The sequence below is a fragment of the Balaenoptera physalus genome, assembly GCF_965194825.1.
Source record: "Balaenoptera physalus genome assembly, chromosome: 1".
NCBI lineage: Eukaryota > Metazoa > Chordata > Mammalia > Artiodactyla > Balaenopteridae > Balaenoptera > Balaenoptera physalus.
Window position 1 is genome coordinate 42,966,285 of NC_138882.1, and position 24,729 is coordinate 42,991,013.

The 24,729-nt window shown below is 42.5% G+C and overlaps 1 protein-coding gene and 1 long non-coding RNA gene across 17 annotated transcripts in view; one reads left to right on the top strand and one right to left on the bottom strand.

The window, feature by feature from the left end:
- LOC309665580 (uncharacterized protein) overlaps positions 1-24,729 on the bottom strand; it is a 205,490-nt gene that overhangs the window by 110,118 nt on the left and 70,643 nt on the right. The window lies entirely within an intron of this gene.
- On the top strand, positions 2,903-19,600 carry LOC309665735. The gene is made up of 2 exons (XR_014266653.1): positions 2,903-13,463; positions 13,805-19,600. It is a non-coding gene; the product is annotated as an uncharacterized lncRNA (long non-coding RNA).

A 24,729-nucleotide genomic window follows, 5' to 3' on the forward strand; every position in this document is an offset into this window, starting at 1 on the left:
ATAACCACCTGTTCTTTTAGATACTACAAGAAGCATGCAGGAGCCAGAAGGTAAGGTGTCATGGTCCCTGGAACACAGCAGCCTGAAGGAGTACTTAGGGAGAGGATGCTGGTCTTCAAACACTTAAAAGAACACTTTCTAATATGCAGGCATCACATCCTGTAGAGCATGAAGCATGTGGTAGGACAATTATGGTGGGCTTTCTGAAGTCGTGGAAAAAGACTAAAAATGGCCCATGCCTTAGGACATAAGGAAAAATAGGCATTGAGCCAGTGGAAACCAAGAAGTAAGCCAGAAAGAAATGGAAGAGTTTCTGCTTTTCTTTGCTAGTTCCTTTCTATAGTAAAAGGCAATTTTACTAGCATTTTGTCAGCCAGAGCCCTTTGTAAACAAGTACTTGCAAATTCTCAGACCAGTAAAACTGGAGATTCATAAAGGTGTTTTGAGGACTGTAAGCCTTAAATGCTTTTGTGAATTATTAATACAAATTAAAGAGTGTCTGCTTTTTTAACCCTTGAGTAATGCTATCTATTTTATGAAAACTAGTCATTCATACTGAGAATGTTTAGAACATTTTGTTAACCAGAATATTTAACTTATGGGAGAATTTGGTACTAAATCGGCTAAAAATTTTCATAGATCGTGAAAATCTATGTACTTCAGAATTAGGAGGAGGAGGCTGCCTCCCAAATATGAGAATTTATTAACTGTGTGACCTTCAGGTCCTTTCAATTCCCTGTGCCTCATTTTTCTCATTTTTAAATGAGTATAATGACATCTACCATCCCCGGTTATTAAGCTTAAATGAGAGAGGCATATGCGCATGCCCAGCACATACTTGCATATAGGAGACACTCACTGCATAAACACACTGCAATTATGACGATGATGATTAGCATCCTTTTTAATGCTGCTACTACCATTTGTGTGAGCTTATTTCTAACTCTCCTTCTCATTTTACCAGCCTCTGCCCACCCTGGAATTCTGGCCTTACATACCTCTCCCTGGAACACTGAAAGTTTTCCCAAATGCTATGATCAGCCCTTCCTCTTCCCATTCAAAGAATAAAGAGTGGTTTGGGAGTGTCTGAGCCCTCCAGGGCTGGCTCTCCCCTCCACGGAGACACCACCCCTGGCTTAGTCTTGGTTCGTCCCATCATTTCCTCTTTCTCTGGGCCAGACCTGGATAAACTTGTGGTTTCCTTCCTTCGCGCTCTCTGGAGAGCTGAGTACTGCACACTTGAAAGCCTAAAAACTTGTCATTTCCACCTTGAACTAGTGGCTGACCTCGCCAGACAGCCTGGGAAATGAATTAGTGTCCTTAAGCAGAGACAGAATATGAGCAGTGACCCAGCTCTCCTAGGCAGCTATGGAAACTGTCAAGTGGTAGTTAAAGTTCCTTTCTTCCCAACCCCTTTAATTATGTTGAAAACTATGTCATATTGTTTTTGAAAAAGTTAATGAAATAGTAGGTAAAGGTGAACCAAGGAACATAATTTACTTGGATTTCCTTGCAAGCTTTTGATAAGGTCCCTCATAAAAGACCATTAAGGAAAATAGATGGCCAGAGGGCTCTGGGCAAAAGTCTTTTTGGTGTATTAAAAACTGGTTAAGCAATTTTAGAAGGAAGAATCACTGACGCTAGCTACTTCTTAGAGTGGAGAGAGGTTAATCACAAGCTGTCCCCAGTGTTAGTATTTGGACTTGAAATGTTTGAATGACTTGTGAAGGAAAAGAAAGCAAAGTTGGTCAAAGACACAAAACGATGATCATAGTACAAGCTGTTTATAGTGTTTGGTAGGAGTGAAGGTTCCTTGCCCATCAACCAGGAATGCAGTCCCTGGAGGGAAGAGCTGGGGGCCTACCCTGAAGATGAAACCTCCAAGGATGAGAACTAAACTCTGAAAACCTTTCAGAGAAAGACAGAGACACTTCTCATTTGTGGCCCCAGTGCAGCCAGGCCTGAGGCTGAAGGGCAGGACACAGTGACCTTGCAAGTGTCCTTCCCACCCTTCCCGCAGATGGTGGTTTAAGGCCATGAAAAATCAGAAATGAGCGGCATGGGTGGAAAGCATTTAAGCAATATGAAGACACCATTTTGCATAGTTTTCATTCCAAAATTGTAGAAGAATAATTCTACCGGTAAAGGAAAGCCAAAGCAATGTCATGGGGACTAAAACATTAAACACATCTTCTGGTTAATTCTTGTATTTGACTTGAAGCAGTAGAAGATAAACAAGAGATGCTGAGGACCTGTTTACTGCCTACTATAGGGGCAATGGGAGTACTTCGTTTTTTACAAAAGAAGATAGACCTTCCTTGAAAGTGCCTGTAATCTAACAATGTAGTTATTCTCATAATTATCCTCACTGTTGCCTCCCCTCCTCCAATATTTTCACTGCAAAATGAAACAGAGGGAATTACACAAATATCTGGATGCAGATGAGGCAAATAAACCCCAGGTGCCCTCCCAGCCATGTTCTTCATTAATCTTTATGACACTTCTTATCAAGTCCCACCTGCGTTTCTTCAAGATCAAAAAGTCTAAAACCCAAAAGTCACATTGCAATCAGGGACAAAGTGAATCCGAATCTGTATTTACCCAAACTTCTTTTCTTTTGCCCAGTCAAGTAATAATTTGCTAGTTTATACATAGGGTGCTATTTACACAGTAGGAACGCATTTATTTTGAGACAGACATAGAGAGAGAATACGTCAGATAATACATTGGACATTAAAATACTGCTCTCAAAGAGTCCACCAGTAGACCCACTCAAATATAGTCAACTTACTTTTGAAAAGTTGCAAAGGCAATTCAATAGGGAAGAAGTAGTCTTTTCAATGAATGGTACAGGAACAATTGGATGTCCATAGGCAAAAAAAAAAAAAAAAAAAAAAACACAAAAAACCAACAACTCCAACAAAAAACAAAAAACCTCTATACATACTATATACAAAAGTTAACTCAAAATGGTTCGTAGGCTTAACTGTAAATGTAACTGTAAACTTACGAAATTTCTAAAAGAAAATATAGAAGAAAATCTTTGCAACACTGGGTTAGTTGCAAAAAGTTCTTAGATACAACAGCAAAAGTGCTATCCATAAAAGAAAAAAATGGACAAACTGGACTTGATAAAAATTCAAAGTCTTAGGATCTGAGTCATAAACAGAAACTGAAACAAAAAACAAACCTTCCATGTTTCCAACCAGACTTAGAGATATAAACCTTTCCTCAGGAACATAAGAAGTTGAGTGAGCAACTAAATTGAAAACTGGCAGCTCCTCAGCTAACTTTTCCCCAGACTGGGTCAAGTAGAAATCAGTGACTCTTTGCTCTGTTTTCCTAGTAATTTGTGGGCATTTTGGTACTTAACACACTCTATCGTCATCAATTGTCATAGACTCATCTCATGCACAAATGTCAGCGGTGGGGCCCAGTATATTGTATCTGTGTCCTCCCAGAACCTAGTAGAGGGATTGATAGAGAAGATGTAGTCAATAAATGTTTGAAGAATAAAATAAAGAAAGAGGAGGAAAGCAAGAAAGTAGGAGAAAAACATTATGGGAGGAGAGAAAGGGAAGGAGGGGAGGGAGGAAAGGAAGAGAAAAGGAGAGGAGAAGAATGGAAGGCAAGGGAGAAAGAGCGAGAAGGGAGAATGAAAATGAAGAAAAGGGAAGAAGGGAAAAAGAAACACGTGCTTCGGGTGAAGAAAATGAGGACAGGTGGGGTCTGTGGAGAGATGGGGTAGTGTCTGGTGGGGGACAGGGGCAGCCATGGGCCAGCCTGATCATCTGGGCCACGTTACCCAAAGCAGCCTGCGGTTTCAGGCCACTCACCCTGAGATCACCAGCACCCGCTGTCCCTCATGCTACAGCCCTGTGGATGTCAGCAGCCGTTGTGTGGTTCAGCACAGGGCCAAGACGGCAGCTGAGGCAGGAAGAGGGAGGCCAGAGCTGCTGGCTGGTGCCACTGGGCCTGCTCCCCCTTCTCCCCGGCTGTGGGCCTGGGTGCCAGCACCAGAGAAGCCAGGTCAGGGTGGCGAGGAGCGCTGGCATGGCAGGCCTCTCACATTCTCTCCTTTCCAATGGCCCCGCATTGCTGGGGAAACGGGAGGGGATGGGCAGCCAGCAGCCGAGAGTGAGAACTTCCTCTTGCCAGAGCCAGCTGCTGGCTGCCATCTGGGCAGGGGCAGTGCCAGTTTCCCAAATCTGCCTTCCCTTTGGAAAACGGGGAGAAAACTCTGTGCTGGGGAGATAGCTTCTCCTTCCATCCTGAGGCTCTCAGTTAAAAACCCAACAAAACCAGCCTTTGAAAAAAAGAAGGGATGAGAAATGCCACATGTTGGTCTGTTTCCAAAGGAATTTGCTTCTCCTAGGGCCTTTACATCCAAGAAAAATCTCTATTTGCCCTCGATTTCCCTTGGTTCTTTCCTTTTACTTAGTGATAACCTTTACTTTTACAAATTAAATCTGTTTGCACTAATAAAATGCATATCTGTGTGTACTTTTTTTGTCACATAGAGATGGAATCATCCACTATAAACTGGAAATTTTCTGAGAGATGCGATCTAGTTTTTTTATTTCACCCTCTACCACGAATAACCAAGCAGCTCACGAAACTGATGCTCACTGGATACTTTCTGGAGGATTTATTCATTCACTGAATGCATTTTGAGCACCGTCTAAACATTAACAGAGGATTGTTGATGATGATGAATTGAAGAAGACCTGGCTCCTGTTCTCAGAGTTCAGCCAGTTGAATGCAAGCATCCCCTCAGACCCTCCTGGACATCAGGGCAATGGGAACCTGCTGCAGTGCGTCAGTCCTGTGCGCGGCCCGGACCCGAGCCCCCAGTGTTATTTCCTGTGCTACCGCTATGTTCCCAGGAGGCAGATGGGACAAGAGTTGGCACCTGACAGAGCACAGAATCAAGGAGAGCCTCTGCAAAACCCAAAGGCAGACGAGCTTTGTGCAGGGGTGAGAGTCAATATATGTAACCAGCTGCCCGCCATGGGCACTGACCAGTCGGAGCAGATGCTGGCCGGGAAAGATCAGTACGGTCACCTCGATACATACCAGCTGAACATGAATCCTGGATTTATTTTTTATTATTGCCTTAGCTGTCAATTCCTTCTTCTCCGTCTTGATGCCTCTCCTCTTAGTGAAGCATGGAAGCAACCCAGCATCCCACCATAGCAACTGGATGGATGCAGGGATAGAAGTGCTTCATGAGGACCTCAAGTTAGCAGAGATCTTCACAGTGAGACTTCAGTTTGGCTTCCCCGACTTTGCTGGTATCCTGGTCCCAAAGCAACTCTCAACATGCCAAGTATTCACGGGATAGTTGGAAGAGGCAGGCTGAAATCCAGGCAAGGTCTCAAGAGTGAGGTTCACGCTCTAAAATATAAGGTTCATCCCAGCTGATGTTTAGCCTGTCTGGGGGCAATCAGGCCCTAAGGAAAACTGGTTCACACTGTCCAAACTCACAGGAACAACACTATCTTGCATTTTAAGTTTCTCCTAAGTTATTTAACAATAATAAAAAATACATGTAAAAATACATGCAGTTTGCATAGGCCTGAGCCTCCAGTGAGCACTGATTATTGGATAAATTTGAAAGTGCATGATCTCACTTGACCCTCACCGTGGTCCCTGAGATAAGCAGGGCAGGCATTATTTGTTCCCATTTGGTAGCCCAGCAGAAGTAAACAGTTTGTCTCAGCTGGCATATTCAGTGGCAGAGTTAGATCAGAAGTTAGGTCTCCTGACTCCTAATTCAGTGCCCTTTCTATAAGCCAGATTACTAACTGATAATATAAACTCCAGCATCCTAGACAAGACCTACTTGAGAAATGAAATTAAGATCAGAAGTTCCCTTGATGGAAACATAGATGAAAACACCGAGGATCAATTGGTGAAGAGCTCTGACTCCTGGTGCTGCCTTTGCTAACCATGTGATGTTGAGTAAGTTAACCAGTCTCTCCAAGCTTCTGCTTTTTCATCCATAAGAAAGAAACAGCACCTCACGAGGTTGCTGTTAAGAACAGAACTAGGCAATATAGGACCATGATCACAGGGTCCAGCCTAGGGTAGGTGCTCAATACGTAACGGTATTCTTTGTTATTTTTATTATTTATTCCTGAGAAGGTGACTTTTGCTTTCAGGTCAGAAAGCCCTCCCTGGGGCTTTTCTGGACTGGTCTGTGCTACCAGGAGCTCCCATGGTCTACCATCTCTCGTACGAGGTGGGAGGAAACCATTCATTCACACACTGGTACTTCCCAGTGTGAAATCTATCCATGTCCTCCCAAGGAATATTTGCTCATCTGCTTATTGAGCACTGATTCTCTTCCAGGCACCTTCTAATACTTTAGAAATATTAATTCATTTCATCCTCATCACAACCCTCTTAAGTAGGTTGCTATTATTATTCCCATTTTATAGACAGGAAAACTGAGGCACAAAGAGGTCAAGTCACACATCTAGGAAATGGCAGAACCAAGATTCCAACCAGAGGGCCCAGCCCCAGAGCCTGGGAGTTTACCCACTACACAGGTGGCCTCCTCATTTTAGCAAAGGATGTGTCTTAAAAAAACTGTGTGGCCTTGTTGGAAAGGGGTTTCTAGGCAGGGTTTATTTCTGAGCCTCTTAAATCTCATTATGAAATCTCTCCCCTGCTCTCCTACCAAAAGCTTGGGCAGCCCTCGGGTGTCTTCCTAGAGGTTTCTTAAGCCTTAAGCCTTGAAGAGCCAGAAACACTGAAAGTGACCAACTTGCCTTAGAGTCCTCAGACATAGATTCTTCACCAAAATCAATTTTCTAAGTGTTTACCAAGACACAGCTCTCCGGCAGGCACTGAGCTGAGATATTGCTAAGATGGTATTTCGGGCCTATAGTTAAGGAAGACAAGACAGTTGCTGATCCATGTGGAAATGCCAAAGGACAGGGGGTTCAGAGAGAACCTACAGTGATCACAGGAATGGAGGGAACTTTGTGTGAGCACAGCCTGAAGGTATTAGGCCTCATGCTGCAAAAGCCAACCTGGAGGGAAGATGAGGGGAAACTTACACAATCATGTAAAGTGCGGGCAGAGTGAAAACAGGTTTGTTCACAAATTCCAAAACTCTGAACCCAGGGGGCATCTCCTGGTTTGAAGGAGGAAGTTTCAGGACAAATAAAAGGTAATCCTACTTCAATACACAAGCTGTCTCAAGAGATGACTTGGGGTGAAAACATACATAGTTTCAAGAAGGTCTTCCTAATGGTAAGGATGCTAGAGTTAATAACCATATGGTAAAGGGAAGTTGGGGATGCTTGAGTTGCATTGTAACTAAGGCCCCAACGATACCTTGCTTTTGAATAGAGCTGGATGTTTCATATACACCCACGCCTGCCTGAGGTCTCATCAGAGCCCTGGGAAATTGTCAAGGCCGGTATTATCAGGCCCACTTTCTGTAACAGGAAATGAAAGCTCTGAGATGTTATTTGCCTAATATTTGTAGCATGGGGATCCTGTCTAACTCCAAACTGAAGGTGAACCTGGCTTCTCAGGCAAGTGAAGACATCTCGGGACAGCACACTCAGATTTTGCCATTTTCATCTGAACCACCAGGATCCAAGATGACCCTGAATAGGAACTTTTCTGGACTGGACCAAGCTTAGCCATTCAGAGGACAAAACGTCCTATTCACAAGCCCTTCGGTCTCCCCCATTAAGCCCAGGCTCTCATGCATAACAGGCTCACGTGAAGATCTCACAGGGAACTATGCTGTTGATTTTAAAAAAAAAAAATAACCTATGAGTTTTATCTCTTTATCTCCTCAGTCCAGAGGGAAAAAAAGGGACACAATCTGTCCTCCCAGTGGGACATCCATCTGATTAGATGTCATAAAACAGAGTAGTGCTTTAGTCAATAATGGCTGGAATACCTCGACCCACAGTTACTGGAAAGAAAAAAAACCTGACTACAGATAAACTCCCTAGGGTTTCAGATCCATTTTGCAATAAGCCATGTTATGAAGGAAACCTGGCCCCAAAAGATAGTTTGAATGCAAAATAAAGATAGTTCACATGCTTTGAAGCAGATACAGGGCTCCTGTGGAAGCAACAGTATCATATTTTCGGAGGATCATTATATTTCCTGCTTCAGACTTTATTTGGGTCCCACCGTTCTTTTATACAACTCCTATTTTTAGTCATCAGAGGCGCCATGTCCTGCCAGGCAGGGGCCTCAGCAGGGCAGGTCTGGCAGGAATAGTGAGGGTTGGATGCCCGGGGAGTCGAGAGAGCTGGGCAGACAGCGGGCAGGCAAGCTTCAAGGAGTAGGTGCGGCCCACGGGGCAAGACAGGCCAGAAGTCGGACCTGGGGAATCTCAGGGAAAAGATTTAGGGGGGAGCACCATGGGTTGAGGAAGCAGGACTCCAGCGTTCAGGAGGCCAGAGAATCATCAGGAAGGGGCTGGAATATAGACAAAGCAGAGGTGGGCAAGAACTCTTTGACATACCCTGTCACAAAACGATGGGCAGGGGCTGAAATGCATGGGCTTGAGAACCTTGAAGACGTTATGCAAAGTGAAATCAACCAGTCACAGAAGGACAAATACCGTGCAATTTATGTGAGGTATCTAAAGTATTCAAATTCGTAGAATCAGAGTGGAATGGCAGCTGCTGGGAGAGAGGGGGGAATGAAGAGTTACTAACTGGTGGGTATAAAGTTTGAGTTGAGATGATACCTATATGTATACATAGTTAAGTATATGGTATGTATTATATACGGTATATAAGGTGTACAGTATACCTTAACAAAGTAGCTATACTTAATAGTTAACAATTCTGTACTATAAACTTTAAAATTTGTTTAGAGAGTAGCTCTCACATTAAGTGTTCTTACCACAATCAAACAAATTTTTAAAACGTAAATAAAAACTCATGGGTTTGAGCCAAAGGGGTACAGGATGAGTTGGATCCAGGCAAGGGCAGATGCGCCAGGCTTGCTGGGAAGTTCCTACAACCAGGCCTTTAGAGAAGAAAACGAAAACACCTGTGGTCACTAAAAATTGTTATATAAGAAAATCTTCATCTTCATTAGGCATTCACTCATGTCACCTCTAATCCTATGAGATCTAACTCTTGGTGAAGAGGCAGAAAAAAGAAAGGGTCTTCTAAGTGAGAATTAGCCACGGGGAGATGGAAAGTTCTTTATTTGCACAGATTTTAGAGTTTCTTTATCTGGGTGATGAGTCCCAGCGTCTAGGCTGACCTCCAGACTTCCTTAGGTGTTGAATAAAAAGATACCCTGAAATTCCTTTCTGACTCCCACCATTTCATTCTTGTTTGGCATTTTTCATTTTGTGGGGTCTCCAAAAAATAGCACAAAGAAGTCAAGAAGAAATGCCATGGCACAGAGCAAGGAGCCATACAAAAACGCCCAAGAGATGGATTTGACCCAATCATTCTGCCATCTTTATTTGCAAGTAGAACAGGCCTACCTTTCTTCTCTGTGGAATCCTCTCTTCTTTCCCACATCCCTCTCCTGCCCCTTCTGCCCTTTATGCAATCAATATATCTCTACCTTTGTCTCCTGATGTCTTCCTTCTCCTGACCCTTGTGTGGTCAAAGGAGGCCTAGGGAGAAATGTGAAAGAACAGGGCCCCAGACAGTTCAGGTCCTACGTAGGAGAGGCTGGGAGGAACCACGTTACCGGAAGGCCAAGGTAGACGGTGGAGTCCCATGGCAGGTCATATTCTAGGAAATGGAACTTGGAAAGTCCCTCCTGGATTGGCCCAATGCTTTATGAAGGAAGACACAAAGGGAATTAGAGAAGAAGACCCTACAAGCCACTAGAGTAAAAAGAAAATGCGCTAGAAGTAGAAGGGCATGAACTGCTGGGCCTTACAGAGCTGCCCACGGCCTGGACAGCAGTGAGGACACCAGTGGTACAGTGGCCCGCTGGCCATACCCACTGTATTCCTGAGGTACACGGGCCAAGCCTTCATCATTTATTTGTCTGTATGTTCATGTGTCTTCTAAGTTCCAAATGCTGTGCTAAGTAACGAGAATACAGAGGAGACTCCTTACTGATTGGCAAGCATTTATTGAGAACATACTTTGTGCAAAGCCCTGGAGGAAGCATGGGAAGAAAAGGAAGCTGAGACAGGACACAAAATGAATGGAAGAACGTCCTTGTTATGAAACTGGATGAAGGGACAAAGCAAATCCTGGTGAAGTAACTTGCTGGAAAAACCTGGAAAAAAATGTACTTTTCTTAGCGGAACGTCTCCCACAGAAAGATGTTCACTTTTGTTGAAAAAATGCTGGCTTTCCTGGGCATTAGGATCAACTGAGGCCTTTGATGAAGAAATTCAGAAGAGAGCTGAATTTCTCTGACAAGGAAAGGAGGAGATAATTAGTGGCTGCTTTAGGGTACGGTTCAGAGAGAGGGAGAGGGAGACCCAGAGGCCCATGACTAAAGAGGAACCCTGACAAGAGAAGGCGAAAATCTTTGTCTTTATTTATTGCCGGGTGTCGTATCATGTAGCTTTCTCCTTCATCTCCCCATAAAATTGTAGTCAGTTCTTCATTACTCACTAATGCTTCGTGGGTTGGGTCTGTTTTGAGGGGATGTGATAAAGCCTGGAATCTCATTTCCAAATGGTCAGAGGCAAAGGCAGAGAGTTTTCATGTGAGAAAAACTATATATGAGTTATGGAGGACACATTTTTAGCAATGCATTTGCAAGTTTAGATGTGAAACACATGTGCTCAGGAAGTTCAGAGGGAAGTAATCTGAGGGTGAGTGGATAATCAGGGCAGTCTTCCTAAAAGAAGCAAATTTTGAACTGAATGTCCCTTGGGAGATAGATTCAGGTCACGGAAATACAAAGGTATTATGTAATTTCACAGAGACCGCAAAATACACGTATGGTTTCCTAATCTCAACTCAAGATACAGACATGTACATAGGCAGACACAAGTGTATTCAGCTATGCCAACACCTACCATAGAGGAAAATACAGGCATGCACCAGATCATACGTCCATTACACACAACCAGACAAAACCTAGCGTCCCTTTCAGTCCATGCAAAAGTGGCCCCTCCTCTCACTGAGATGTACAAAAAGTGGTCCATTAGTATTAAAACGACATCACTGCCAAAGTGACTTATAACATGTTAGACATTTTTAGTGGAAAAATGCAAATACATAGCAGAGAAGGTTGGGCACAAGTCCCTTGAAACCATTGCCTTACAAAGCTTAACAAGGGTCTAGGTCTTTCACAGAGAAAAGCTATTCAATCTAAGCAACACCCAAGATCATCTTATCAAAGTCAGAGGCTTTCAAGAACACAAATGGTCAACTCAGAAAATAAGAAATACAAATAGCCAATAAAAAAATACAAATACTATTTTTAATGTGTATATAAAATATATATAAAATGTATAAAAATACAAATACTGTTATATATATACATGAAATCAGCTTCACCTGAAGTTAAAGAAATACAAATAAAAATGACATAATACCATTTTGCCCTAATTTGCAAAATTTAGAAAGAATTAAAAAGTTCAGCAATGCTTCAGATGGGAGTCTGAAAAACTGTGCTTTCAACTATAGCAGTAGGGATGGCAATTTGGTACATAATCCTCACGGGAGGCCACATCTACCAAAAGCCCTACACACATGCATACTCCCTAATCTGTAACTTCACTTCTAAGACTCTATCTTGATGGAATACCCAGGTAAGTGCATAAAGATATGTGTGTGTATAAGGATTTCATCATACTGGTTTTGAAAATAGTGAAAAATTGGAAGCTATTTAAATATCTAATAAAAGCTGATTGTTAAATAAAATATGGTATCCATTCAATGAAATACTATATCACTATTATAGGAATAATATAAGATTTCATGACACCGAAAAATGTTATAATACATAGAAAGATGTTGTAAATGAGAAAAGCAGATTCCATACAGTATATAATATGATACTCTTTGTAATAACAAAGCTAGTTAATGTATTTGGTGGTTAAACCAGAATATAAGCTGCATAACCGCAGTGGTTCTTTTGGCTAAGTGCTATCCAGAAAAGTGTCTGACATAAAACAGGCCCTCAATAATTTTTGTTAATTAAATAGATCCATGCTTACTATGCATCTACTGTTGTAAGCACTTGATAGAATATTTTGTTCTCTCAACAGCACTGTGCTCTAAGTCTTACTATGAACACCACTGAGCTGTGAAGAAGCACAGAGAGGTCAAGCCACGTGGCCAAAGTCACCCAGCCAGCCAGTGGTATAGCCAGGATTCAGACTCAGGCAGCCTGAATCCAAAGTCTTCACTCAAACACTTTCTGTATGCATGTGCAGAGAAAAGTCTGGAAGGATGTGCACCAACACATCAACAGCAGTGATTTGGGCACCACTGGGTGGTGGGATCACTCAAGGTTTTGTTTTCCCATTCTACTTAGAGTTTCCTAATTTCTCTACAGGCGTGTAAAAATTACTTTTTTAAGGTATATTAATATTACTTTGAAATAACATTCAGTTTCCTTTAATGGATGCTTTCTCTGACCAAAACAGAAGAAAAGTAAAGCAGAGGAAATGGGTTCTCAAGAGGGAGGGAAAAGATAAGGAACAAGTAGAGGGACCAAGTTTCCAAAACTAAGGTAAAAAATTTCAGAAACTACAAACCCCCTAACTTCCCATCTGTTCTTCCCTGTGTCCTTCAATCCCAGAGGATTCCAGGACACTTCTTGGGGTCGCCACTCATCTGGACAGACACACAGTAGCCCAACGTGCAGGGCCTCTCCCAAGGCCATCTGCATGCGGACATAACCATTTATTTGTGGAGGTTCATTTGCCCAAAGACATTTCTTGAAGTTCTGTGCTGGACAAGGGGTGGGCGCGAGGGATACAGCTTGAGAAAGAGAGTCCCTGCCTTCAAGAAATTCAGAGATTGTTTGGGAGACAGACAAACTGAAAACACACAAAGTATTACAGAGCTAATAAAACAGAAGGAAGTTCAGGATGTTATGGGAGCATCTGATTCCTGTAACATCCTGTACTTGCCTCTGTCACAGAGCTCACTGCATTCTCTGTTTTAATTGTGTGCTTCCTCGTCTGTCTGTCCAACCATCTATGAACTTCTTGACGACTGGCACCGAATCTCACTCGTGTTTGTGTCCCAGCGCTTGGCACAGAGTAGGCTGCTTAATCAGCAGCAGCTTTGCCTGAATGGTTATCTCTATGGGGAAATGGCTCTGTCGGCAGCGTCTCCAGGTTTGGTCCATCGAGGATCAGGCGAAGAGAAAGGTTGCACCTAGAAAAGAATGTCCTAGAAATCTCTCTGGCACAGATGGAGCGAACCAGGTGAACAGACAGAGGAAGCAAGAAATTCCTAGGCTGCATGAACATAAATGTAAGATACAGCTGATTTGTTTTGGTCAAAATAGATGTGTCGGCTTCCCTGGTGGTGCAGTGGTTGAGAATCTGCCTGCTAATGCGGGGGACACGGGTTCGAGCCCTGGTCTGGGAAGATCCCACGTGCTGCGGAGCAACTAGGCCCGTGAGCCACAACTGCTGAGCCTGCGCGTCTGGAGCCTGTGCTCCGCAACAAGAGAGGCCACGATAGTGAGAAGCCCGTGCACCGCGATGAAGAGTGGCCCCCGCTTGCCACAACTGGAGAAAGCCCTCGCACAGAATCGAAGACCCAACACAGCCAAAAATAAAAAATAAATTAATTAATTAAAAAACAACAACAACAACAACACACAAATATGTTTAAAAAAAATAGATGTGTCTGCAGCAGAGATGAGTGACAGGGGGCCTTTTAGTTACACTAAGGTCAGATTTAATCTTCCAAGCTATGAGGATTCCAAAAAAATAAAAGAAGAAGAAGAGATATGGTCAGATTTGGTTATAGGAAAATCACTCTGGTAGCACCGCGGAAGGTGGAAGAAAGGGGGCAAATCAGAGGCAGAGGATCATTCAACTAGGAGATCACTGCAAGGAAGCAGCTGGAAAATAATGACCTGGATGAAGGCAGGGTCTTGGAGTGTGCAGAGAAAAAGACACCCTAACATTATTTTCCTCCAGGCTGGCTTGAAATCATTCTCAGCCATGCAGAACAGTTAAAAATGACGCTTGAGTGTGAAAAAGGCAAAGCCGATCTTGAGGACTTAGCCCTCTTGCCAGTTCAGCAGCATCAATCCCCCAAGGCTTCACACCCCACTGGCACCTCGGCACACACCCCTCCCGCAGGCAGGGACGAAGACGCCCAGGCAGCCAGAGAAACACTCAGAAGCGGCAGCAGAGGGGGTGAAAGTACATCACAGAGCCCAGCATCTGTGTCTAGCAGCTGCCAAGCCACCTCCATGTGTTCCTGCAGCTGTCGGCGTGATCGCAATGGAAGATGGAACAGAAGGACGCAAAGAACTTTCGGCAAGTAGTGCCAGGCAGGTAGGTGGGCTCTGGGGCAATCGAGGCTGATCCACTGGGTGCCCCCAGGAGCTGCCGCTTGCCTTGGAGAATTACCATATAGAGCCCCTAGGTTGCCAGACCATTCCTGGGGCTGGACATGGCAGGATACCAATCCTCTCACCTGAGCCAGGGACCCAGGGAAGCGGAGACTGGGCTTGCTGAGCCAGCTTCCTTAGTTTGATTTCATGGCCCCTGTCTCCGTTTCTCTGAAGGTGCAGTATGACTTATATAACTTTGTGTTCAAATCTGTGAATTAAAGCTAAGTATGGTGGGAGAACTGTTTGAGAAATTCATGACACCCCCTCACCAGCAAATAATCAAGGAGATGACCCAGGGTATCTCATTCAACCAAAATAGGGAATTACTGATTTTGATAGCAGGTTGGAGGCATGTATCATGTTGATTATCCACTCATTCATCCATTAATTCAGAGATTTATTAAGTACCGACCAAGTACATAAGAATACACTAGGCTTTGTGGCAGCTAAAAGAGGCATAGAAGGCAAAGTAATAACGCTTGGAATATATGTCATGCTGTACAACTTACAGAGAACTTTATCCATTATTGTTTTTTACAACTAGAGCTAATATTCAGTCGTTTGCATGGTACAGGTGTTCCAGATATATATAGCCATTGACTACCCTGATTGGCCAGTGCTCTTGTGAAACCAGTTGTTAAATACAGCATTTTGAAGACTACCCCTGCCCACAGCAATGCTGCAAGGTCATATTTACATTCTCAATGATTCTGGCCTGTGACCACCTCCTAGGGGGTGACACAGTCAGGATTAGAACCCACAAGTCGCTTATGATATAGTTAGAAGAGGAAGATATTAGAGAGATATGAAATAATTCTGGAGTGACATGAAAACAAGTGCCTGATTGTGTGAGCCAGAGGGCAGACACAGCATGTGGGTGAAATAAAACCTAAGGGAAATATCATCAGGTACACAGGTAAGCTTAGAGGGGGTGTCCTTTTGTGGTGGGGTTTGACAGCTGATACAGGCCTTAGAAAATATTTGGGATTTGGATTGGGTTTTGGTCATGGTTGTCAGGGAAATAGGCTCTGGGGACAGAATGCCTGGGTTAAAAACTCAGCTTTCCATGTATAAAATGAGGATGATAATAATGGTGTCTACTCAAGGGTTGTTCTGAGGCTCAAGAGATAATCTAGGTAAAGTGCCTGATATAGCATGTGCTCAATAAATGACTGGCGTCATTCTTTCATTTCCCTTTGTATATATGGTAAACGGTAAATAGCCCTTTGCAGAAGCTCTTCATTTCCCACATGTAACATCCGGAATTCCTAGTTGCAAGCAACAGAAACGACCTCTGGCTGCTCATGATCTGTGAGTAGCTAAACAGAGAAAGAATTTATTGAAAGGTAATTCACAGAATCACTAGAAAGGCTGAAGAACCAGCTAAAAAAAATGGGCAAGAACCAAGGGAGCCTGGACAGCCAGGACCACAGGCAAAGTCATGTCTGAAGAGCCACCTGGAGAGAATGCCCAGGCTCCTATTGGACAGAACTCAACGGCCACGTAAGACAGAAGACGCGACTCTCAGCACTGCCACAGCCATTGGCTTGAGTACCCTGCTCTCTCCTCCTCTTAGCTCCAGAATCAAAGTTTAGGAGGGGGCGTCTGGCTGGCAGTCCTAAGGTACGTGCCCTCACACTAGCTGCCATGGGGCAGGGGAGAACTAGCCTCTGAAAGTTCAAGTTTTCCAATTGAAATAACCCAGCGTCCCACAAAGATTCACGCATAAATGTAGTGTCCACACACCGAAAAAGGGTTCAGAGGCTGAGCAGCTTAAAAACAACTATTGTCCAGCACACCATGCCAGGCCTCCCCGTGACCACGCTCCTGCCTGTCAATCCAGTCCAAAGCCTAGGGCTGCCCGACTTAGGACTTCACAATCTAGTGATACTTAACGCACTGTGCTCCTTCAGGCCTCTGAGTAGATGTATTTATTCCTCCTCTACGTTTTCACCTGCTTGCTATCTACATAAACTTCCAGATGCAGATATAACTTCTACCTACTTGAGAAGCTACCTTTGACCTCTACAGGCTGGATTAGCTGCCTTTCTCTGGGTTCCCATGGCAGTTAGTATATGCCTTCCTATACCACTTCCTACATTGAATTGAAACCATGTAATGAACGATCTGGCTTAGTGGTTCTCAAGTGTAAAGAGTCAGAAACCTCAGAAGCACGTGGAGAGCTTGTTAAAGCACAGATGCCTAAGCCCCATTCCTAGAGTTTCTCACTCAGTTATTCTGGGGTAGGACCTGATCATTTGCATTTCTAATGAGTTCCAGGTGATTCCAATAACATTTCACTGATGCTACTGGCCTAGGAACCACACACTAAGATCTAGTGACTTAACTCACACTTTAAACCAATGGTTCTCAACTAAGGGCTATACCCCCTACACCTCCTCCCCTTGGGGACATTTGACAATGTTTTGAGATATTTTTTGTTGTCACAACTAGGAGGGAGGGTGGCTACTGACATCTAGTGGGTAGAGCCCACCCCCTACCCCAACAAAGAATTATCCAGGACCAACTATCAAAAGTTTTGTGGTTGAGAAAGCCTGATGTGTAAGATCCGGTAAGATTCCTAAGGGCAGACACAGACACTTATTCAGCATCATATTCTCACATCTAACACATCATATAGTCTGTAGTATTTGCTCACATGATGGTTATTAAATGGAATCCTATGACTAAAGACTATGACTATCTTTTCTTAACCCAAAGTTGAAAACAAGTCTAGGGAGTACAAGGGAGGCTCGGACTGAAGACATTAGATGGGAAGCGGTCATAAAACCAAACTGCTGGAAATGAAGTCACGGGAGAAGGAGCATCCAGACTTCTCATCGCCTGGTTCGCTGCCAACCCCACTTGAATACCCCTTTCTGCGTTCCCAAACAAGCAACTTTGGCCTTCCAGAAGTTTCTCCCCAAACCTGCTCATCCTGTTAGTTAGACTTCAAGAACTATCCCCCCTTCTCTTTCACAGGGGCAAACCCTGGCACATGGACACACAAATACAGATGGCATTTTCCAACCTCCCTTGCAGCTTGTGTGGAAAGACCTGGCCAATGCAACATGAGCAGAAACCATGTGTGCAAATTTGAGTCACATCCCTAAAGGGAGGGATGTGCCCCCTTTTCCTTCCCTTCCTCCCTCTTGCTGTTTTCAGTGGGAATGTGGCAGTGAGGCACCTTGGATCAAGCAGGTATGGGCCATACCCTGGAAAGGCAGAGCAAAAAGTTAACGTGAGCCTGGGCCCCTGGAAAATCTCCAAGAACAAAGCCACCATATGAGCACTGAAGCACCTTCATCCAGACGGTTCCATGGGAAAGACATTTACATTTTGTTTAGTCCAAACTTATTTTGAGTTTCTGTTATATATAGCCAAACTCCTATGCTAGCAAATATTACTAGTCAAACTTGAAATCCAGCCACTTTTTTCACCATCAACATACATACGTGGAAAGCTAGGAAATTGTCTCTGTGTGGTGGGACTCTAGCAGTTTCTAAGTAGATCTGTCTCCTCTGCCTCAAACCCTACTCTACCTACTCTCCCAAAGATTCCTAAAGGCTCTCTCTCAGAAAAAGCCAAGGCTTCAATTCCTGGTAAAATATAACTACTCCCAGGAGGGATAACACTTTATCTTATTATCAGTTTTTGTACCTGTGAAAGACAGAATTGAGAATGTTCTGCTAAGAAGGGAAAAGGGGGCTTTAAAATAAAAATGTGGCACCATTGAAAACCCATAAACCTCACAAATTTGCCTAAGATTGGCCTGAGGATAGATCCAAACCAAATACTGCCACAGTGACCCCCTCCCTGTTATGAATACCTCCTAAGTCTTAATACTCTAGTTAACGACTGAAGCTGGCCTCAGCACCTTTGATCATGTTGAGGAGAGTGGGGCCTCCTAGGTGGAGCCCGTACCCTCTGGAGAAGGATTGGCTGCATTATCAGGTAAGTTGCACAAAGTTGCTGTCCCATCCGTGGGAAAGGAGCAGGACAAGGGAAGCCTTCCTTGTGAGAAGGAAAGTCATGCTCTTCTTCCTGGCTTTCCCAGCTCTTTGGCTTTAGTGGATGATATTTCCCTTCCCCATTTGTCCTTGACTGAGTAGACACTCTAATTTATCTAGAAGTCACTTTTCATTTTGGTTTGGGATCTGGTAAATTTTACAGTCTGCAGTTGACTCAGTATGCCCCGAAGTGAAGGAATCTGTATATTCTGTCAATCTTCGTAGCTTTGGGGAATGTTTTAAATGGCACTTGGTGATTGAAAGTAAGATACAATTGCCCTGTGACAAAGAAGCTAATGATCAAGGCCCCTCTAATAGCTTTTACATTACTGTTAAGTCACAACACTCTCCCACTACTTTTTATTCATGCAAATGAAGTACAAATCAAATGAGAGCAAACTGTCTGTCAACAGGTTGGCTTAAATACCAGAAATCTCTTTTTCTTCCCTTTTAAATAAAGAGCAAACAAGGACAGAAAAGAAACAAGATGGTGCCTTTTGTTTTTGTTTTAATAGTTTTTTTTTTTCTGTCCTCCTCCTGCAGTAGACCTGAAAGGTCGCAAGATAAGTGTTTTTCATTCATATCCCTGAGCTGAAGGTATTTGGAGATGATAAAAATGCACTTTTTTGTTCTCCCTTTTATATTTGGAGTCCTCCTGTCAAGGTGCCCAGAATAATGCTTCTGGAGCAGATGGGGAAGGCACATGAAACCATGCTGGGAAACCGCGTTTCCAGAAACAGTGTCTGTGTCAGCCCTGTTCTGCAACAGAAAGAGCCACCTGGGGGAGCCTACCATGCCATCCTCTGTACCCTGCACCCACGTCCAACAGGACCTTTAACACTTGGCCATTCCTAATACTTACTAATTTGGCACCTGCTTCTAGAGACCCCATATTTTTCATCAGGTTTTGGCCTGATGGTGGTATTGGAAAGAATCTTGAGATAAAAGCCATATCTGCAGCCAAGATAAATGCAGTCATACTAAGGAGTAAAATGCTATAGGCAGCCCCAGGAAGACAGCTGTGCTTGTAGGGTGTTTGCAGGCCCCTTAAGCCAGGAGGTAAGGATTTGGTGGGGAAATGCCTAAGACTCTGCTGCTTCTCTTTCAGTGTCAAAGACTGTTGTCTTATTATGGATGTTGTGATTGGTATTACTCAATTATACCTCCAGACTAAAGGGATCTGGGGAAAATAACCAACAATGTAACTCTCCAAACCAACCACTGCACCCATACCATCACTGTGCCATTTCATTATTTTTAGTTAGACCTCACTAACTAAACCCAGGGCCAGATGGATATGATTAAAAAATAGTCAGTCCTTTTGGGGTCTCTGGAAGGGGCCAATAAATAGGAGGTTTCTTCACCTGAGATCTGAACAATTGATAAATAAAACAAAGGAGTGGCAGAGGGAAGCCAAAATAAAACCTTTATTATCAATAAAGGCCAACTGTCAGGACATTGCTCAATGTGAGAGCCCCAGAGTTAGGCAGGGTTGCTCTCCCAGGCACAGATATGCTGGACCTTGGAAGATGGCCCGTTCAGTGTAGAGGGGGAAGAGAACTCCTGCTTCCCGCAGGAAGGCGGATGGCTCTGCAGAAGGAAAAGAGGAGGGGTAGGTCACACGTGTCCAGCTTATTTTTCCTAAATGTATCAATCGGATAAATCACTCCCCTGGATCAAGTGAGTAAAGAGATGGTGTGGGTCCAGAATGGCACACCTCCTACAAGGAAAGAAACATCAGGGGTGGGGAACAAGCTCTCCCTGCCCAGTACCATTGCAGGGTGAGGAAACTGACCCAGAAAGAAGTTAGGCGATTTCGCTTATGATACCCAATTAATAAAAGGTGACGTCAAGTCATTGGATTGCCAAGCCCAAGGGTACCGTGTCATCCACATAGATTCACTCTGAAGGACAGGAGGACGTCACCCTCATTCAGTCATTGGCCATTTCCCACCATTTCCCATGTGCCACATCGTCGCCTAGTTTGGCTTCTCAATTTTCATTCAAGTCTGCCAACACTCTCCTTCTCTAAGTTGATGTTTAAAGCTATCCAATCACCACCCAATACCCTCGCAGAAGACCTACATCAGAGAAGATAACCCCAAATTCTTTACAACTCAATTTACAGGGGAAGCATGCTCTGGAGGACCGGGCAGATTGTCTACAGTCCAATCCATCCTTATTTGTCTTGGCCTCCTCATATACCGCATTGCCTCCCCCAGGTTGATATTTAGAAGGAATTTCAGAGCAAAATTCTCCATTGTATTTACTAAAGGGATATTGTTGAAAACATCGTCCATTTTGTTTCTCAGTCTCCTGAAATCAACACACACACACACACACACACACACACACACACACACACACGCACCCCTTTTTTTAGCTCTAAGAGTTGTGTTGTTTTCCTAGTTAGGAAACCCTTTGTTTAAGGTCACTATAGTTAATGTAAATTTTGTTTAAATCATGTCAATAAATTGTGTTTATCTTTTGTATTTGGTTATCAGGAAACTCAAAACCAAATTTGTGGTTCAGTGCCAGTTGAACAGTGTAAGATGCTGAAGCCTGTGTATCTGCAACTTCTTCCTTTGAAACTCTCCCTCTTACCAACCCCCCCACGCTGTGTCTTATTTATAGTCTCAAGACAACAGTGTTTGTTTTCTATTTTACAATAGACTAGGTATTCTTGCAGGAACGCATAAATTCCATGGAACGACAGAGACAAATAAAATGCATCCTTAATTCTCTTCATTAATTTGCAATAAATTCATTTTAAATTTTTATTGAAATATCCAAGAAATACATATTACTTGGGCTTTAAAATTTTAGAATCAGAACATAAAATTTAATTTCATATGAATTTCCAAGTATTTAACAAGTTTTCACCTTGTTCATCAAATTTATGCAGTTAGAATAGATTTTCCTTTTATTTGGTTGCTGACTCATACATTATCAATTGCATTCTATTTTCCAACACAGTGACTTATTTAAACTTATTTTCTCTTATCACTTAGCTAACTCACAGTATTAAGAGAAGCATTCAAGGGATGAAGCATTTGACTCAGGTTAATTCTGTTTTACTTCTACAAGTATATTCTAGATTTAAAATTATTAAATATTTTATATTACCACTTTATATGCCATGGAAAGTATATTGGCTGTTAGTAAATTTTGACAAAAGATTCTCACTAAACACATCTTCCAAAGACTCTCTCTGTTGGCATCTGCAGCTAAATTTAATCTCTTTTATATCCCATTGCCTCTTGAGATTGGAAGGCACTTTTTTGGTTCTTGTTTTGGTTAGTGTTTTCCCCCCAGAAATATCAACTGTTGCTGTCATTCTTACCGAAGTAGATTATCTCATTGTTGGTTCTATAAGCCAAGCTTATTCCTTGCAAAATATTTTTTAATAATCCAAAGTCCAACCACTAGACCAGCTGTCATCAGTTTGGCCTTTAATATCAGAAGTAAAAGGGACAGAAAATGAGACCATTTTATTTTCTATACCTTCTTCACTTGTTCCACTCTTTGATTTAGAGAATGAAGAGAAAGAAACCAGTGAGGATTTTGTTTTGTTTTGTTTTGTGTTTTTAAATGTCAGGTATATGGTAACATTTATTTTTTAAATAGAAATGAGACACTGAGTTCTTATATTCATATAGATTGTCACACACTTGATATTCATTAACTCATTTCTTCATCCATTCACTCACCAAATATTTACTCAGCACCCACTCTGTGCAGACATTATCCTGAGGGCAATCAAGGGAAGGATAATCCACATTGCGGAGGAAGCCAGAGAAAGAGGAGACAAAACACCTGTCCCTTGCGGAACCAACAGGCTACTTAAGGAAACACGGCATGCCCAGGGCCTAGCATACAGTAGGTGCCACATAGATGTGGGCCATCTTGAACTGTAACCACAGAAACATTTTCAGGTCTCTAATTCAACCACATGTCAACATGTCCACATGAATACAGACCAACCTGAGAAGCTGTGGGCTGATACCATGTGCATTACTCAGAAAACAAGACCATTAGACTCTGCTAATTTAAGTTCATCCATTTTATTTCAGTAAAATTTCCCCATGCAGTCACTTCCTATTTTTCCCCCATAAAACTGGGAAGTATTTTAAGGATGCAGGCTCTGGAACTAGGCTATCCAGATTTTTAAAAAATTGATATATAAGTTACATATAATAAAGTCATAATGCTTATGATTTTGAGCATTCAGTTCAATGTTTTACCAATTGCATACACTTAGGTAACCACCACTTAAATAAGATAGAGACCATTTCCATTACCCCAGAAAGATTCCTTAAGCCCCTTACCAGGCAATCACTTTCTGATTTCTATTACTACAGATTAATTTTGTCTGTTCTACAACTTCATGTACGTGGAATCGTGGAGCATGTACATTTTCATGTCTAGCTTCACTCAAATCATGTTTTTGAGATTTTGTGCATTTATCAGTAGTTTATCCTTTTGTGTTGCTGAATCGTACTCCACCATACAGGTAGACTACTGTTTGTTTATCCATTCTCTTGTCAGTGGAAATTTGGGCTGTTTCCAGTCTTTGGCTATTATGACTAAGATTGCTATCATCATTTTTTAAAAGTCGTTTTGTGCACATATGTTTTCATTTTTCTTAAATAAGTACCTAGAATTTAGTATTTCTGGGTCATAGAGTAGATATATGTTCAACTTTCTAAGAAACTAGTAAATAGTTCTCCAAAGTGGTGTGTCATTTTACACTACTGCCAATAGACATATCAAAGTTCTGGTTGCACCACATGCTCACACTTGGTATTGACTGTCTTTTGGGTTTTAGCCATTTTCATGTGGGTAAAATAGTAGCTTTTAATAGTAGTAAAATAATAGGTTTTAATTTGCACTTTCTTGATGACTAATGGCTTTTCATCTGCTTCTTGCCATTTGTATGTGATCTTCTGTGAAATGTCTGTTCAAGATTTTTGCCCATTTTTTTTTTTTTGGCTTGTCTTCTTACTGTTTATTTGTAGGAGTTCTTTGCATATTATGGATATAAGATCTTTATATCTATATCTATCTATCTATCTATCTATTTATATCTTACATTTTTTTCCTCAGTCTGTGACTTAAGTATTCATTTTCTTCATGATGGATCAGACCTCACCTGGTCCCTTCTCCTAGTTAAGTTCTCTGGGGAGAAATGTAGAAATATAGTCATTCTAATATCACTAATCATCGACCTTTTCTTTTCATCTTACAAGGAAAGGCATTTCTCTAATTCTCTCCCTATCCACTCTTTTTTCCTTTGCTGATGGTCTTTGTTGAACTTGACATGTCCTTGTAGTCATCTGTGTATCCCTAGTCTGAATTAATTACTTCATTTTCTAAACACACATAGCACTTTACTTATCTCTTCATTTCTTTCTATATTAATAGTTTACATGTCTTCAATACAGACCACTGTATTTAACCACATATATTTAGCATGCCTACTTGGACATTCCCCTCAAACTATGCAGCCTCCAAATGGAATTTTTTATTCCACCCCTTGCAAAGATATTCCCTCTTTGGACTTTCTGTCGTGGTAAGTGGCACCACCATATACCAAGTTCTTATTCCAGAAATCTAGGTGTGTTTTGACTCGCATATCCAACCCCTCGGCCAAGGCCATTGATCTTACCACCTTCCATGCCAAAAATCTTGAATTTATCCACCTGTTTCCATCCTACTGCCCCATCCTGCCATGTCACATCTAGATCCCTGTTTTGGCTTTGTTGTCTTTCTTTCCACTACACTCCAACTGTGTGGTCTTTCAGGTAGTTTCTAGAATATACCAAGATTTTTCTTCTCAGATCTTTGCATTTGAAATTCCCTTTGCTGTCAGTGCTCTTCTATAGGGCTTCCTTGATCTGAAATAGCACCACCCCACCCACTCTGATACTCTCTATCGCAATACCCTCTTTATCCCCGTCTTAGGATTTATCCCAAACTGTGGTCACATTTTCCTTGTTGCTCTCTCCCACCAGGATGTAAATTCCCAGAGCGTAGATTCCCTCTTGTTCACTAGTATATCTCAAGGATCCAGCAACATGCCTAGCACTGATAGACACTTGCTGAGGATTGTTGAATGAAGGAATGTTTTCCTCACCAATTCGAATGTAGGATCATTTTTCTTTGCATTTTCTATCCACCCCAAAACGTTTCGTTACAAATAATAGTA